Source organism: Chinchilla lanigera, unplaced genomic scaffold (assembly GCF_000276665.1).
Source record: "Chinchilla lanigera isolate Chin_1 unplaced genomic scaffold, ChiLan1.0 scaffold00054, whole genome shotgun sequence".
Lineage (NCBI taxonomy): Eukaryota > Metazoa > Chordata > Mammalia > Rodentia > Chinchillidae > Chinchilla > Chinchilla lanigera.
In genome coordinates this window covers 3,439,271-3,456,733 of record NW_004955455.1, presented here as the reverse complement: position 1 = coordinate 3,456,733, position 17,463 = coordinate 3,439,271, and the positions used below count along the sequence as shown (strand labels likewise).

The 17,463-nt window shown below is 45.7% G+C and overlaps 1 long non-coding RNA gene across 2 annotated transcripts in view; it reads left to right on the top strand.

Moving 5' to 3' along the window:
• The first annotated feature begins 30 nt into the window (after positions 1–30).
• Positions 31–17,463, top strand: part of LOC102026073 — a 23,988-nt gene continuing 6,555 nt past the window's right edge. The window contains exons 1-3 of one of the 2 annotated variants that reach the window (XR_262820.2): positions 31–135; positions 304–469; positions 6,170–6,572. This is a non-coding gene — a long non-coding RNA (uncharacterized LOC102026073). Of the gene's footprint in view, positions 136–303; positions 470–6,169; positions 6,573–17,463 lie in introns of those variants that run through there. The other variant, XR_262819.2, reaches the window with a different exon arrangement.

The following is a 17,463-nucleotide window of genomic DNA, read 5'->3' as shown; positions in this document are numbered from 1 at the left end:
AGTCACAAAGCCAGGATGCCAGGAGTGAGGACCGGGCTGGGGGTGCAGGGCTCCTGGAACTCTCGAAGCCAGGCTGGTCCAAAAGGAGCATCCTCTTTCCAGCCCACTGGAAGGAAGCCTGCCCTCAAGACCACGGTAATGCGTCCTGCTCCCCTTTCTCACTGCAGCTTCCCTGCACAAGTCAGGCCTGAGGGGAGGTGGCCTAAGCCCACCAGAGTGTCCACTCCAAGCCTGTTTCCCTCACCTGGCCTTGGGAACTGACCTTATGTTGGTCCTTGTCCCACAAGAGTCAATTTCCTGCAGCTTCTTCATGGTGTGAAGAAAAGCTCCGGCAGAGGTGGTGTCCTTCAAACTGGTGGCATCTGCCCTGACCCAGCCAAGCCAGCAGTGTTTCCAAGCCTGGTGGATGAAAGCAGCTTCATGTCTTTTCCTTGAGCTAGAGCCAGGCAGATGAGATGCTGCTGCTTTGGTGAGCAGGGGCATTTGTGGGGGGTGGGAAAACAAGCTGCACTGAGGATGCCCCGAGTGCCCAGCGGACTGGCCTAGGGACCAGGGCAGGCAGATAGACGCACGTTCCAAGGGGTAGAGTTGGCATACAGGATGGGCAGAACTTTGACCAGATGGAGCAGGTGTTGAGGCACCTAGGCAGGAAAGAGCTTCTGAGAACGGCTGAGTAATACAAATCAGGAAGGAAGAGAAGGAAAAACTTGTGGGTTTTTCTCTAGATGACAGGCAACCATTGTACAATCCAAGTCCTATTTGAAGATGGCAACTTACTGAAAGAGAATAATTGGCTTGGGGTGATTGTGGAGGTCAGTGCCTTGGTGCAGGCTCCAAAGAAGGATTGGAGCCTGGGCAAAGAAGGATATCTAAGGGACAGAAGAAGCGGGAGCAGGACCAGCCTGGATCTCATCAGTGAGAGGCCATGTGGCAGGGCCTTGGTGCAGGGGGGCCCTCAGGGCTGGAAGCACTCAGCAAGCTTCTGGGTAGGGAGAGGGGGCCAGAATCTCTCCACTTCGGTCATTTGTGAAGTGGGGGCAGGAATTACCTATTGAAACTGTGACTTACACTTCATTTGCATGTCAGCTGCCTTTTGTGCCTGGTGCATGGATTTTTCACTTTGGAAAATAGAACCCTTCTTAGCTACTTTGCAAGCCCTGATATCCATTTGTCATTGGTCACAAACATGCTTTGCCCATAGGGGGATGTCTAGATAGGAGAACCCGGGGTTCCATGGTCAGAGGGAGGACAGGAATGCCTGTTTCTATATGGGTGGTGGTGATGGCGGTGGCAGAAGGTTTCAAAGAGTAACTGATATAAGAGCCCAAGTGCAAAGGATCTGCAGGGCTGCAGCAGGGACATGACGGACATGACATGCTAGGCTGCCGTGTCATCATTGGCAGAGGTATAGTGATGTGGACACACCTGGAACAGGTAGAACGTGTCTTGCGTCTGGCAGCCAGAGTTAGCCTGTCGGGCTGAGAGACAGGATGGGCAGGGTGGATGATGAGCCCATAGTGACCCCCTGTCAGCAGCACCAGCCTTGCAAGTCTCACGTAAGCTGTGTAGAGCACTGGTGGTTCATAGCTTTAGCTCAATGCTTTCCTTTTCTCCTGGGGATTATTTACTTCAAAGTGACTAGAACTTCCCTCCTTGTGTCCCAGAAAAGGCTATGACCTGCAGGCCAGGACCCAGAAGCATAATACCTCTGTTCTCTCCCACATCCCTTGCACTCCCAGGGCCCCATCTGCCGCATCCCTCTGAGTGTCAGCCTTCTCAGCCGACTCCAAAACTCATTCTCCCTCTTTTGTGCATTCTGCTTCCTCGTGCCCTGCCTTTGCCCAGTACAGTGTAGTCTCTCTGGTTCTTAGGGGACTTGTCAGAGAAGGCGGGTATCAGCTTAGCAGAAGCAGAGCTTCTTGGAATAGAGAGGGTGGCTTCAACCACCACTCTATAAGCCTGGCAAGAGGACAGAGTCTGCAGAGGCAAGTCCACAATATGATCATGGTACTTTGTGGATGAGAACCTGGGGTGAGGGGCAGCTCCAGGAGACCAGCAGAGGAAGCAGGGGTCAACAGGAAAAGGCCAGGCCTGGGAGGACCTCCAGATACTAGAAACCTTCCTACAAGGGTGGAAGCCAGACTAGGTTTAGGAAGTGCATCTGACTGCTGTGGGAGGCAGTGAAAAGGGCCAGGTGTTGTGTGGGGAGGGAGGTGGACTGTACTGTGGGTGGTTGTGTAGGGAGGGCAAATCCAGGAGCTTGATGGACTCTACTTCTCTCAAGGCTCTGGGGGTTGGGGTCTTGCCAAGGTGGATGCAGGCTGGGGCACAAGGTGAGTTGGAATGTTTTTGTGTGTATTAAACCCTCAAGCCCCCCTGGGGTTGTCCAGACTAAGGTGAAGAGAAAATGGGGTCACTGTGGTAGGGTAAGGACTGCCTGGGACATGCAGGGCGGGCAGTGCCTGGCAGCCAGTGGTGCCAAATACATCCACACCCACTGCAGGATACCAGGGGCTGCCTTTTTTGCCCACAGTATCCAGGCAAGCTTTGTGAAGTTACCTACCTTGCCTACTCTCCAGGGTCAGCTTCTCAGCTCCAGCAGGAGCTGAAGGGGAATGGGACATGGTCAAGGCTACACTGGACTGCGGGACATACTGGGCCATCTAGCAGGGCTCTCACTTCTCCCATGCAGGGAGACTCCGGATGCTGTTGAGAATTGCCTGTTGGACATGAGGGGAACTGGTGGTGGGAGGGAAAGGAAAATAAGTCACCCAGCAGGTGGGGAAGCTCAAGACGGACTGACGGGCTGTTTGGCCTGCCCTCAAGCCCCCACCGATAGCCTTGTGTAGCTGGATGCTTGGGGTTGATGACTGCTACTTAGATCCTCAGTTCCAAATGCAGCCAAGGCCACATTCCCCAGCGTGAGAGAGCCTGGCCTCCCACCCCTCCTCTGTGTCTCCCTTCTCTGCCTCTGTCTTTTCTCTACTCCTGCTTGGCGCTGGAGGACCACCCTCTGCAAGTAACATCCTCCTCACTCTGCTCTCTGCCTCATTGCTCAGCTCTCTGCTCTGACCCCTGCCCCTCTTTGTCTCCTCCAACATCTGTCCCAAACTCTGACAGGCGCAGCTGCGTCAGCGCTGGGCTGAGCTAATGGTCTGGGCTGAGCACCCTGGGGTGTGTTTTCCCGTGAGTAAGAAGCCAGAGGGAACCCAGAACTGAAGTCACCTGGGCAAAACATCCATCTTGGCATCTACACTTGTGATAGATGCTTGTTTTGCGTGTGAGTTGGGAGGTAGAGGGAGCCCAAGACTGCAGTCAGCTGGGCAAAGACGCAAATTCATGATTTATTTGTTCATTATGAAGTTCAAAGGGAGGAACAAGAAACTAAGAAAAATAATCTGGGACTGTCTTTCTTCTCTGGCTTATTCTTTGACTTCTTCCAGGCTCAGGCTACAAGGCCTGAGCTCTGCTTCATTCCCTGATGTCTCCTTGGCTCATTAGCTGTGCGTTCTGGAGCCTCCGCTGTTTTTCTGGCCAGCTGCTTGCTGCTGAAGCTCAGGATTTCTGACTGCCTGGCCACTTCCACTACATCTTTTTGGTGTTTTTGTCTCTGTCTATGCCTCAGGCTGTGCCTCTTCCTCAAGCTACAGCTTGGTGGCAGGCTTCCTCTCAGAGCCAAGTTCCAGAGTCTCTGAAGACTGGGCCTGGGGAACTCTTCCTCTCCTTGTTGATGGCTGCAGAAGACCGACTTTGCGCCTTTGGTTAGACCACGCAGTAGCTGGGAATCTCATCAACGTGTGGCTGCCCGTTGACAGCGGCTTGTAGCGTGTGGTAGATGAGGTCCTGGCATTCACTGATCAGGTACTTGGTGCACAGGAAGTTGTCTTAATGTTCCTCCTGTGAGTGCAGCATTTTCATGATGTTGGAGCTGTCATAGGGCAGGGAGCCGCAGACCATCGTGTCTTAGTGGATCATGGTCAGGCTCTTGGCTCTTGATGTCAGAGGTCTACGGCAAGTGTTACTGGATGGAGGGTCTCAGTGAGCTTCTTTCAGGTTCTTAGTGTCCTGAACAAAGAATTTGACAAGACACACAGCAAAGGCAGTGGAAGTGTACATTTATTGAAGGCAGAAAAAAGTTAGCTCTGCAGAATGAGAATGGGCCAATGAAAAGGTTCACAGTGGCCCTGAAGGTAAAGGGAAAGAAGTCTTTTGTATCCAAATTCTTGAATTATCTTTCATGTAAATAAGGCATTGGGGAAATTGTCCTATCAAACACTCATAGCATCATGCCAGGTATAAACTGTCCTATTGGAAAAACTCATTTGGCTTCCTGTTACATGTAAATGAAGGATCAGGAATAGTGTCTTTTGATTGGTTGTGCCCACATGCAAACAAATGATTGAAAAGAGAATCTTCCAGTTCGTCTTGTGAACAGCACCGGCTTCCAATGAAGGATTGAAAACAGGAAGTTTCTGATTGGTCCAAAATAGACCCTTTTTATTAGTTCTACATCATTGCATTAGGAATGTCCCTCACTCTGTTTCCTTGTCTTACTGAATGAGGGGATGAGTATGCCACTGATCTGCAAACGGTTTTAGTCAATGTCAGTTGGCTACTCCTGCCCTGCATGCAGCACTTGGAGAGGCTGAAGCCAGACAAGTTGATGTTGATTTTTTTGTCAAGGAGGAAGGTCTTGAGCTTGAAGTCTGTGGTTGTTGTACAAGTTATGGCAATACCTGACTGCCAAGGAGAGCTGGCAGAATTTCTTGCAAGCTTCACTCTTCCAGGGCTACCTGGGTTTTGATGAATTCAAGGAAGTTGCCTTGGCCTCTGAGCTCCATCATGATGTAGACCTTGTGTGATATCTCAAAGATCTTATTGGTTTTGATGATGAACGGGTGGTTTACTATCATCACGATCTCAGTTTTCCTTGGGAGGAATTTCTCTAGGTAGTCCTCAGGGGCTTTTTTTATGGTTATCTTGAGCACTATGCTAAACTTTAGGCACTCAAATTATACAAATTTGACTTTTCCCTTACAAGCCCTCTCCCCAGGTTATACCCATGGTATAGCCTCTCTGCTTGAGGACGTCCATTCTATGTATGGTGCTGGAGTGCCCAGTGCCTCTGAGGCTGCCATCCAAATCCCTGCAGGGCCAGTAGCAGCCTCAATTACACTGTGGACAGAATCCTCTGGGCAGGTTTGCCTGCTGTCACTGCCTCCTAAGAGACCAAAGCTCTGGGATAGAACATTCAGCACAGTCTCCTTGGTGACTCCAGTGTGAGAAGACACAAAGGAGGAGTGCCCCCCGAGGAATGAAGCTGTGGACTTAGCTGTTTGGACTTAGAACCCTGCAGGTCTGCCAGTGGCTGGAGCAGAGTGAAGGTCAGCAGAGTGACCCTCTGCCTGGCTGGAACTTAAGGGAGGAGGGAGCCAGAACTGCATGTGGAGCAGTGGGCTGATGACTGCAAACCAGGTCATCCCAGGGAATCCAGGGCAGGTGGCCCTATAAGTGAGGATGCCGGCAAGGAACAGAAGACTCAGCCAATTTAGGAGATTCGCAAGAGGGCTTATCATAGGAATAATTTACAAAAATGGGCAGTGGGGTGTAGGAAACCCTAAGAGTAGTGCAGGTGCCCTAAGTAGTAATAGACCCCTGGCTACATGGGAGAGGGAGGTCATAGAGTAGTACAGAAGGAGCTACACTGAGCAATGCGATAACCTTGGGAGAGGGCAAGGATGCAGGCTGCCGGGGTCCCTGGGTTCTGATGAATTCAAAGAGGGCAACCCCACAGGCCAGTGGCAGGGAAGACATCCCTGATCTCCTTTCCCTCTGGGCAGCTCTTGATGCTGTCCACACAGGCAGCCTGCAGGGGCCCAGAGCAGGGCTGAGAAGGGTGTGGGTGGGGCAGGAGGGGCAAACACTCCCACTGCAGCCATCCCTACAGCTTGGGAAGCCAGGGGCTGGGGATTTAGCTCAGTGGCAAAGCGCCTGCCTCGCAAGCGCAAGGTTGTGAGTTCGGTTCACGGTACCGGAGAAAAAACCAAAAAAAAAAAACAGCTTGGGAAGCCAGGACTCTGACCTCTTGCTGCATGGTTTGGCCAGGCTTTCTATCTCCCGGTACTTTTCTCTCCCTATCTGAACTTCTGCTGGCCTGCTTCTCTTACAGTGGCTCTGCAGGGGCACAACTGGCAGGAGTTCTACCCTTGGCTGTGAGTTCCCTCTTATGGGCCTTCCCAGCCCGTGGACCGGGCTGCATTCAGAAGGCTGGGTCCAGATCCCACACTGAACACTGGCTACTGCTCCGGGGAATGTTTCATGTGGACAACACAAGCAACCAGAGCAGTGCTGAACAGGGACCATTCTTCCAGCTGGCAGTTGAACCCTTGTGTGGTGACAAGCCCTTTGTGTAGCACCTGCTCTGGGCCATGTCCTGGAGGGAGTAAGAGCCCCTGAAAGGGCTGCTGAGGCTGCAGAACGGTGGTGGTGGGGGACTTCTACATTATTGGTGGCAATGTAAGCTAGTACAACCATTACGGAAATCAGTATGGAGGTTGCTTGAAAAACTACAAATAAAAATTCTGTTCAATCCAGGTCTGGTTTAAACTTGGGGTTAACTTTGAACATATTGTACTAGAGAGAGCGAACTGTCCTCTCTTACCCTTGGGATCATATCTGTCACCCTGGGTGTTACACACTGGAATCCTGGGACCCTCAGGAAGACAACCAGGAGAGGGTTAGTGAGACAGGAAAGGAAGCTGACCTTTCTCTTTCTTATCTGGAAGGCGCAGGATTCTCTCGGAAGATGTCAGGCACCTCCTCTTGGCTTCCCCTGCCTCTCCAGGGTGGTTTGGGACAACCAGCCTCAGTGTCTTCTTGCAACCCGGGTTGTTTCTGTGGCCCTCTAGGCCATGCCTTAGGGGCCTGTGTTGCCACAGCCTCCAGCAGCAGCCGCCCTGAAAATGACTGCCTGTTAGGAAGGCATCAGGGCCCACTGCTGAGTCCCTGGACTTCCAGAGCTCCAGGGAGCCCTCATCAACGTAGCCCTCGCTCCTTTTACTGTCACATGACAGAGACATCTGCAGGGAGGGTGGGTTTAGGCCACAAGCCCTGTGGTTTAGGCCCTGGCTTGATCACCCAGTAATCAAGGCAGCGGAATGGTTACGCCACTCTTGTCCTTTAGGTAGTATGGTGGCTTGGTTTGGTGCCCTGTGATTTGTGAGCAAATATTTTCTTCCCTTCCTCCAGGGAACCTAAAACTAATTAGAACTGGTGTTAACTAATCATTCCTTGTGTGGGAAGTAGCTTTAAAATTGTGAAATTTTTGTCTCTGCCTCCTTTCTGTGTGTCTTGTGAGGATTTTTGTTTGTCTGTTTCCATCCGTCTCTCCGTTAAGGACGCACAGTATTCTAAAAAGCTCTCCTCACAGGTGCCTAATTAATACTTAAGATTTGATCAACCTCTTGGTTGTGGTTTATGGAGGACTGCTCTTCTGGGACACTGAAAGAAATTCCTATAGGAACAAATTCCCATGGGACTTGGAACTAATCGGAAATTGGCTATTGGGCCCTGATGGTTTGTGCTGATTGACTGTTGGCTTGGAGGGGCATTGATTCTTTTTCTTACGGAAGATAGGTTTTCTGTTAGGCAGGGATCTCAGTTTTTTAGATTTCCCTGCGTTTACCTCTCACGGGTATCTGCTCTGTGCGTCCACCACTACACACTCACACCCACCTCTCAGACAGCGCCCCCTTCTGGTGGTTTGTAACTTCCACTCCTTGAGCTGTGTTCTCTGCCATCCTCTGGGGAAGCACAGATGGGTGGGGGTTATTCAGGGTACTATTTTTTATGATTCAATCTGCTATGGAGATTGCTATTGTCTTTCTATCTCTCCCTCTATTTTTCTTTCTTAAATCTTCGAGGGAAAATGGGGGGCGGTTTCCTTTGGGCTTTGGTTACCATAGCTATCTTACCCCGGTTGGCCAAAGACAAGTAGCAGGTCTCAACTTTGCAACCCCTCCATCTGATAAAATTCTTACCAAAATATGGGGGTCAAGAGAGCATGGCAAATGACACACCACTGGTATACTTTTAGCTAGTTGGGGGAAGTTTAAGGAAGAAAGTTTAAAGGAAAAGAAGCTGATTTTCTTTTTGTAGCATGGCCTGCCCTCAGTATCAGTTGGGGAACAAGATGTGGGGATAAAAAGGGTCCCTTAGTTATAGCACAGTCTTGCAGCTAGATTTGTTCTGAAGGAGGGAAGGCAAATAGGGTGAAGTTTTTTTTATGTTTAAGCTTTTATGCCTCTAAACTTGGAGCCTCCTGTGACTCCTGTCACTCCACCTACTTTAACTAAGGTGCCTGCAACCCCAGCAATCCATGAAACGGCATCACCATAGCTCTGTACTCCTGTTCTACAGCCCCCTCTGCCAGAGGGATCCAGTCCTGACGGCACCACGTGTGGAGTTCCCTACCAACCCAGGCCCTGACTCTGTCCTCTCTGGGTGGTGACAGAGAGAGGAAAAGCCACTCTCCAGGTGCACAGGCCTTTCTCTGTGTCTGTCTTAGGCATATATAAAGAGAGATTTGGTTGATTCTCTGAGGATCCCAACTGCTTTACTGATTAAAAGTGCTACCCTGGCCTTTAATCTGCCCTTGGGGACATTGACATAGCTGTCTTCCACTGCTGCTTGCGGGGGGGGGGCACTGAAGACCAGGACTGAACAACAGATTGAGTTCTTAGAGATGACCTTCAGCTCCTAGCTGCCTCATGGTGACCTGAATAATAGTGCCTTGGTGAGATTCGATCCTAGGTTTTGGCCGAGGCCATAGCCCTTGGATCAGCAGCCCCTTAAGAACAACCAGTGTGCTTTCTGTGAACAAGGAGGTCAGCGGCAGAGGGAATGTCTCCGCTTCACAGCACACCAGGGAAGCCTGAAGCTATGATGGGTAAAAGTGCAGGAGACTGACAGAGCCCAAGGTTTCCCACACTCATACTGGACAACTGCTGTCACACTGGAGGAATCTTAGGTGGCCACTGACATGACATGATATTGTTTTGGGGGGGCAGGTACTGGAGCATTGGTTATAAATACTTTGAGTGTCTAATTCAGCTTACGAATTATATGTACTACATGGTCATTAACTTTAGCTTATGTACTATATGGGTCATCAGCTTCTCTTCTCCTTACTTTGAGCTTCATTACCTGAGCTGTAGTAAGCATATCAGTTAAAAGCACACATAGGCTAAAAGCGTCTCCCTGTAGGCAGCAAAGAATATCCCAGCCCTCTGTTAACAGTGCCAAAATTACAACTGTTCCACTGGAATGCCTCTTGCACAGTTTAAGGCAATCTATGGCTGGAAATTAACACCATAAACAAAGCAAAAAGAGGACATCACATCTAGGGCTGGCCATTGTGTACAACAGTGAGACCAGATGCCAGAACTTGGGTTGTCAGTAGCTGTCCTCATCATCATTAGAACAGTGAGAGAGGAGACCTTCTCTTACCTTTACTATAGCGAGTATAATGAGGAATGGAGCAGTACAGGTTCTAGATTTCTTGGCCCTGTGATGATTTGGAGGGTCACTTACAAACTTACAAACTGTGTTGTAGAAAAAGACTCTTGAGGGGTGGACTAATGGCATGGTACATCCAACGAGGAGTAACAGAAAATTTCCCAAATCTTGGGAAAGATATAGCTATTTAGAATCCAAAACAGGCATGACCAGGGAAGAACCTCCCCACATCACATTACAGTTAAAATGTTGAGAGAATAGAACAAGCAGAAATGCTAAAAGCAGCATGAGAAAAGTGCCAAGTCAGATAGAGACGATCCCATCAGACTAACTGCAGATTTCCTGACAGAAACCCCTACGCCAGGAGAGGGTGAAACAATGTATTTCAAACTCTGAAAGAAAATATTGCCACCTAGAGTACTACATCTAGCAAAGCTATCCAAATTGAAGGTGAAATAATAACCATTAAGCCAGCATTGCAGAAGATACTGAAAGGAATTCTACTTACCGAAGAGGAAAAGATAGATAAGCTATTGAGAATTTAAAAAGAATCAAACATTAGAAAAATAGCAAAGTGATGAATGAGTACATACATTTCTCTAATAACTCTGAAATATAAATGGTCCTAATTCTTCAATTAAAGAACAGACTCACAAATTGGATTAAAAACAAGACTCAGTATCTGGCTGCCTGAAAGAACTTACCTCATTAGCAAAGACATACACAGACTGAAAGTGAAAGGATAGAGAAAGTATTCCATACTAATACAGCCCGAAAGCAAGAAGGAGTAGATATACTCATATCTGACAAAGCAGACTTCAAGACAAAATTAGAACACCATACCCATAAATACTTGAATCGGGTACATGTGTTGTTTGGAAGAATTCACAAGAAAGTGGTAATAGACTGTCTCTGGAAAGGTGAACTGAGGGATGAGGATGTTTACACAGTTTGGAAAAGAAAAACTAATACCAAAAAGTACACATAGGGCCAGGGGTGTATAGCTCAGTGGCATAAGCATCTGCCTGGCAAGCATAAAGTCCTGAGTTTGATTCCTGGTACAAAAAAAAGAAAGTACACATAGCATGATCACCCTTTGCCCTCATAATGGAATTAGAGCATGTGTATCTGCATGTATAAAATAGCAGCCCTTATTATTCTAGGCTGGTAGCTATGGCCAGCAGCCTGGGAGGCCCCTGGGTGCTGGGGTGAGACCTCTGTGTAAGATCTCCACTTCCAGGGAGCACAAATAGGCAGGCACAACATTTCAGGGCCCGAGATGACTCAGGAGCTGCCCCTCTGGCTGGAACCAGAAGGGAAGCTCCTAAGGGCAGTGTCCCCTCCCTGTTTTCCCCAGGAAGGATACTGTGCCTTTGTCCCCAGGAAGCCTATAGCCTCCCACATGGTTGGAATACATCTAAGTGGAGGTCATTCCGGGGTACATGGGGAGATGGGGTGGGTTGCAGATGGGTAGGACTTGGCCCCAGAGGTCAGGCCTGCAGGAAGCCAGGGAAGCCCTTTCCCCACGTCTGAAGATGGAGCCACATGAAGTGGAACTGGCTGTCTTCCTCAGATCCTCGGGAAGGAGCCAAGAAAGAGAGGAGATGGGGGTAGGAAGAAGGGCCCACACTGCCCATTCTTTCTGTGTCAGCTTTGAGCTCTTCTTCCTGTAACATACACATTATTCCTGCCACAGTGAGAAGGCGTCTCACTGGAGAGGGAGGCCAGGGAGGGCAGTGACCCATCCATAGCCAGCCGTTACTGAGCCAGATTCAAACTAGCTGGAGCAGGTATCGAGGAGAATCAGGCCCAGAATGGGGCCTGGCACCCTGCACTCTACCCATTACCCTCCTGACAGGGTCCTGTTGACCCCTCTCCACCGCTTGGGCCTGACCCCGGTGGGATGTTCCCAGGCTACAGCTGATGTTCCTTGGACTCCTCTGGCAGCAATTTGAGTAGCCTGTGGTCAGGGAAATGTCCAGCAAGGGGCTATCATAGGGGTCCCACTTGGCTAGATTTTAATCATACCTTTATCTCACCTGCAATGTGACCTTGGTCGAGTTATTTTTTCTCTCTGAGCCTCAGTGATCTCATCTGGAAAACAGGGATAACAATGTTTGTCTCAGGAGAGCTACCAATGAGGAGCATTTAAATTAGGCATGTCTATTTCCTTGCCTGGTGATTGCTCATATAGTGAGCAGAAATAGTACTCATGTGAATGCAGAGCATGTTACACTTTACATGGGGAATGAGACAGCTGGGTAGGCTTGGACTGAGACAGACAAAGGGTCAGTGTCATCAAAGAGAATATTGGAGAAGAACCTGAAATTTCCTAAAGGTCTTTATCTGCTGTTGCCTGAAATGCTTCTACTAGCCAGTCTCTTGGGCCAAAGCAAAGAAAGCCCAAGTTGAAGTTCCAGACTGTTCTATAGGAGGGATATTGTATTTCCCGGAGACTAGAAGCGCTCATTTACTCACTATCCCTGTGGGTTTGTGAAACTGGCTCTAGAACAGGTCCTTTCTCAGCACTCTGCCTGCAATTAGGAAGATCTGCCACTAGGTGGTGCTGTGGTTTAGCACCTGCACAGAAGTTGAATTTTCTTTTTCTCGCCATTCTGTGTGATCGCTGATGCACTTCTAGGAGCTGCCTTTTGAGTATGAAAGGGGATACAGAGATAGTGTTTTCGTTTGTCTCACATCTTTTATTTGCACATATTGGTTACACAGATTAATGGGTTTCATTTTGGCAGATTTGTACATGTACACAGCGTTCACCACCACCCCCACCACCCCCACCAACCCTTCGCCCGGTCCTTCCCCCTAGGTTCACATTTTCTGGGGGTTTCGATGCATATTACATATTTTGATCATATCTATACCTCCTTCATCCACCCTTACACTTCCCTTCCCCTCCCCGCTTTTCGTTTCTACTTTCCTGTCGGTTTTAAACTTTTTTTTATTTTTTATTTTTTGCGGTACCAGGGATCGAACTCAGGACCTTGCAATTGCCAGGCAGGCGCTTGTGCCACTGAGCTATATCCCCAGCCCCTCCTGTTGGTTTTAGATTGTACATATTAGAAAGAACCTGAGATTTTGTTCTTCTGCGTTAGGTTTACAGATATTCCTCGTTTAACGATCCACTTGTATAACGACAGTTTGGATTTAGAGTGGAGGCATGCCTTTAAGACTTACAATGTGTCTTTTTTTTTGCACAGTTCTGTACATCTTGTTTGTAGAGCCTCAGTGTCTTTTTCTACAGCACACCTTGTTTGTATAGTGCTGTAATTTTTGCTGATTGTATAGTAGAACAGCTTTACGTTCTGTTATATATTACAATACTGCAAGTAAGAGTTATACAAATGAAGTCATCAAGTCGGAGTTTCCTTTGACCATTTCTTTTTTTTTAATTACAGAATTGGCTTTATTCCTTCTTTTTTTTAGCCTCCCCTCCTTCTCCCTTGTGGCTGAAACTTTCTTACAAGCTGTACACTTCTCTGCCTATTTCTTTGTTCTGAATATTGTAACATACATACTATATACAATTCATTTAATGACCAATTCATTTAACGACCTAGTCACAGGAATGAAACTCGGTTATTAAATGAAGAATGTCTGTATTTTTCTCCACATGATCTCTATATCCATCTATTTTCCTGCAAACGATAAAATTCTGTTCTTTTTATGGCTATACAAGACTCCATTTTGTACGTGTACCACACTTTCTTTAACTGTTCATCCTTGATGGGCATTTAGGCTGATTTCATACCTTGGCTATTGAGAATTCTGCCATAATAAACATGGGTATGCAGGTAGCCCTAGATTAGGCTGATTTTAATTTCTTTGAGCATATACCAAGAGACAGGGGGAAAGAGATGTAGCTGGGTGGGCCAGGGATATAGCTTAGTGGCACAACACCTGCTTGGCAAGTGCAAGGTTCTGAGTTCAATTCCCAGTGGGGGGAAAAAAAAAAAAGGATGGTATATAGCTGAGTTAAATGATAGCTGTAGTTGTAGTTTTCCGAGCAACATCCATACTGATTTCCACAGGGGATGTACTAAGTTACATTCCTAGCAAGAGTGTAGAAAAATTCCTTTCCCCTACATCCTCACCAGTACTTATTGTTTTATGTATTCTTGATGATAGCCATTCTGACTGCGGTGAGACAGACTCTCAATGTGGATTTAATTTGTGATTTTAATTTTTCCCTAATGACTAAAGATGTTGAACCATTGAATTGTACATGAGTACATTGAGTCATGGACTCATTGGTCATTTCTGTTTTTTTGTTTTTTGTTTTTTGTTTTTGAGAAATGTCTGTTCAATTTATTTGCCTGTTTATTGATTGGGCTATTTAATCTTTTGATGTTAAGCTTTTATTTTTGACTTTATATTTCCAGATATGAATCCTCTATTGCAAGAGTAGTTGGCAAAGATTGTCTTGCCTTTGGTAAGCTATCTCTTCACCCTGTTGGTTGCTTCCCTTGCTTTGCAGAAACTTTTAAAATTTGATGTAGGTCTATTTGTTGATCTATATTATTATTTCCTGTGCTCTTGCAGTTCTACTTTTGTTTTTGTTTTTGTTTTTCTTCTGGAACCAGGAATTGAACTCATGACCTTGCGCTTGCCAGGCAGGCGCTTTGCCACTGAGCTAAATCCCCAGCCCCTTCTTGCAGTTCTACTTAGGAAGTCTTTTCCTGTGCCTATGGCTTCAAGTGTGTCCCCTTTGCTGTCTTTAAATCATTTCAAAGCTTCAGGTTCCTATGTCTAGGTGCTTGATACATTTTTAATTCATTGTGGCCCAGGGTGAGAGATGAGGATCTAGATGCAATCTTCCTTCTGCAAGTGGATATCCAGTTTTCACACCGCCATTTGGTAAAGAAGCTGTCTTTCTTTTAACCTAAGTTTTAGGCTTCTTTGTTAAGAATTAGATGGTTGTAGTTGCATAGGTTTGTTTCTGTGTCCCCTTTTCTATTCTATTGTTCTGTGTGTGTATTTTCGTGCCAGTACCATGATGGCTTTGTAGTATAATTTGAGATTAGGTATTGGGATGCCTCCATCCTCATTATTTTTGCTTAGGATTGCTTTGGCTGCTCTGGGTCTTCTATGTTTCCATATAACTTTTAGAATTACTTTTTCTAGTTCTGTAAAGAATGTTATTAGACTTTTGATGGGGATTATATAAATGTATAGATCACTTCTGGTAACTGACATTGTTAATTCTGCCAATCCATGAACATGGTAAATCCATCTTCTAGTGTCTTCTTTAATTTCTTTCTTCAGTATACTGAAATCTTCATTGTAGAAGTCTTTTACTTCCTTGGTTAGGATGATCCCTAAGTATTTTTAAAGCAATTATGAGTTGAATTGTTTTCCTGATTTCTTTCTCAGCCAGTTAGTCCACTACTGGTGTATAGAAAAAGATATTTATTTTTAAATGTTGATTTTTGTATCCTGCTTCTTTGCTGAATGCACTTATCAACCATAAAATTCCTTTGGTGGAGTTGGGTTTTCTAACTATAGGATCACACTGTCTGCAAAAGACTGTCTTCATATTTGTGCAAGAGTTCTATCATCAGCTAGTAATATCTTCTCTAGGTACAGGATGGGAAAGTAGCAGATTCCATGCCAGGCATTCTTCTACCTCTACCTAGATTGTGCTTCTGAGTAGACTACTATGTTTTTCTATTTCACAGTAATTTATTTTTATTTATTTATTTATTTTTATTTCACAGTAATTTATAATAAGCAGAATTATTTTTTTGAAACACTGAGTATAGCCAGGCCTGATGGTACATGCCTGGTGCTGAGGCAGGAGGATTGTCACAATTTTGAGGCAATGGGGGATGTGTATTAGGGTTCTCTAGCCTGAAGAGCATAACACTGGGTTCCACAAACACATCCCTCACTTTCCTACTTAAATTTTTACTTTGTCAAAATGGTAGCTGGCTGTGTATCTCAGTACCTTTGCCTGAGGGAAACAGGAAACAATCTTTGTGTCTACATTTGTGTTTCATTGTACTTGGCATAATGAAAGGCAAGATGCGTGCCTGTGTGAAAAAGTGTCAAACCAGGATTTTCACCAACATTCTGCTCCACCTAACAGGTTTTACATATGTTTACCCAAGCACCACAGAGTGTGTAATACACCCACACAATTGTAATATTTGTTTTTTAAAAATTTTTTCATTTTTCTGGTACAAGTAGCCCAATTCAGTACAATGGAACATGAAAAATCAGATTTGCTGACTTTGGGGGAGGTCAAAAGTGAAGCATCATATTACTCATACACGGATGAAGATGATGCATTATGGTAAAATACATGTTTTCATAACAGAAGAATGGTGTGGGTGGTGATGATGGTGATGATGATGATGACTTTGATGCTGGCCATGTGAGCCAAAGTTCCTGTGACAGTGAAATGGAGCAAGAATCACTTGAAACAGACACAGGGAATGTGGACTTCCTTGATTCAGATGACAAAGAAAACAGCACTATGAGTACATATTTGACTAGTCAAAATCAAGTGGAATGATCCCACATTAGAATTAGGTGTGAAACTATAGTGAGGGTCTTGGTAGGGGTGAAACATTGGACAGAATGCCAGCATTGCCTTTCAATGTTGGAAAATACAACAGATGAAATGCTACAAGATGCTGTGAAATACACAAAGGTCGAAATACAAGTAAAACTTTCTGTATGCACCAACAACCATATTTAGAAATGTATTTATTATGACACCTCACTAGCTGAACTGAGAGCATTCATAGATCTGCTGTATTTAGCAGGGATTTCTCAAGGTAATTGTAGGAATGTAAAAAACTTATGGATAAGCAATGAGTCAAAGTATGGCATAAAAGTGTATGCCCTTGTAGATGTGAAGATTTATTGTGCTTTCAACTTGAAAATTTATCTTGGAAGTCAGCTATCAGGTCCGTATTCATATAGTAATAAACCAAATGATGTTGGGAACAGACTTGTGGCTCCCATCTCCCAAATGAATTAGAATATGACATTCAACAACTGGTTTACCCGTTTCCAATTGATGTTATATTTGCTAACAGACCACAAGTTGATTAGCATGGGAATTGTACACAGGAACAAAGTAGAAATTCCAAATGAAACATTGTAATTTCAAAACTGAGAATTGTACAGCACAATCTTTGGATTTCAGAAAGATTTACATTGGCCTCATATATGGCAAAGAAAAACAAACCGGTACTGCTGATGTCAACATTGCACCATGTTGGAAATACTGGTAGGGAAACTTTGACAAAATGGGAGCCTGAGATTGAAACGTTCTTCAAGAAGACCAAAAGCAGAGTAGATGTTGTTGATGAGTTATGCAGCAACAGTTATGCCACTTGAAACACAAAGCCTTGGCCAATGGTTGTGTTTTACCTGATCATAAGCCTGTGTGATATAGTTTGAGAGTTTACAAAGAAAATAACAAGTGCAAAACATCATGGAGAATTTCTCTTAGAGGATTGGGACTGGAACTCATAACAAATCATTTACAGCGGAGGAAAAACTAAATGTTTCTGTTCAGGAAGCTATGCAAAAAAATTGTGGACCACGCTGGTGAGCTGACAGGTGAATAGGCAGGTGCAGCATCCCAAAGACCTACAACAACAACAACAAGAAAACCCAACAGATGTCTACTGTGCCCTACAGGAAAGGACAGGAATACAAAACATAGGTGCTATCAGTGTAAGTGATACTTGTATGTGGAACCTGCAGTCTTCATGTGTAAAAACTGCCTTGGGTGTGACAGTTAAAGGAAAGATTATTTCTGTGGTAGACTTTTGTTTGTGTTTACACTGTAGCTCACATAGGTATTTATTTCTGATGCTGTCTCTTAGGTTTTGTAAGCGAGTAAACAGCTGATGTGAAAACAATGTTTATCCCTAACACGTAACATGTATTAAGAATTTAATACTTTATTTTATT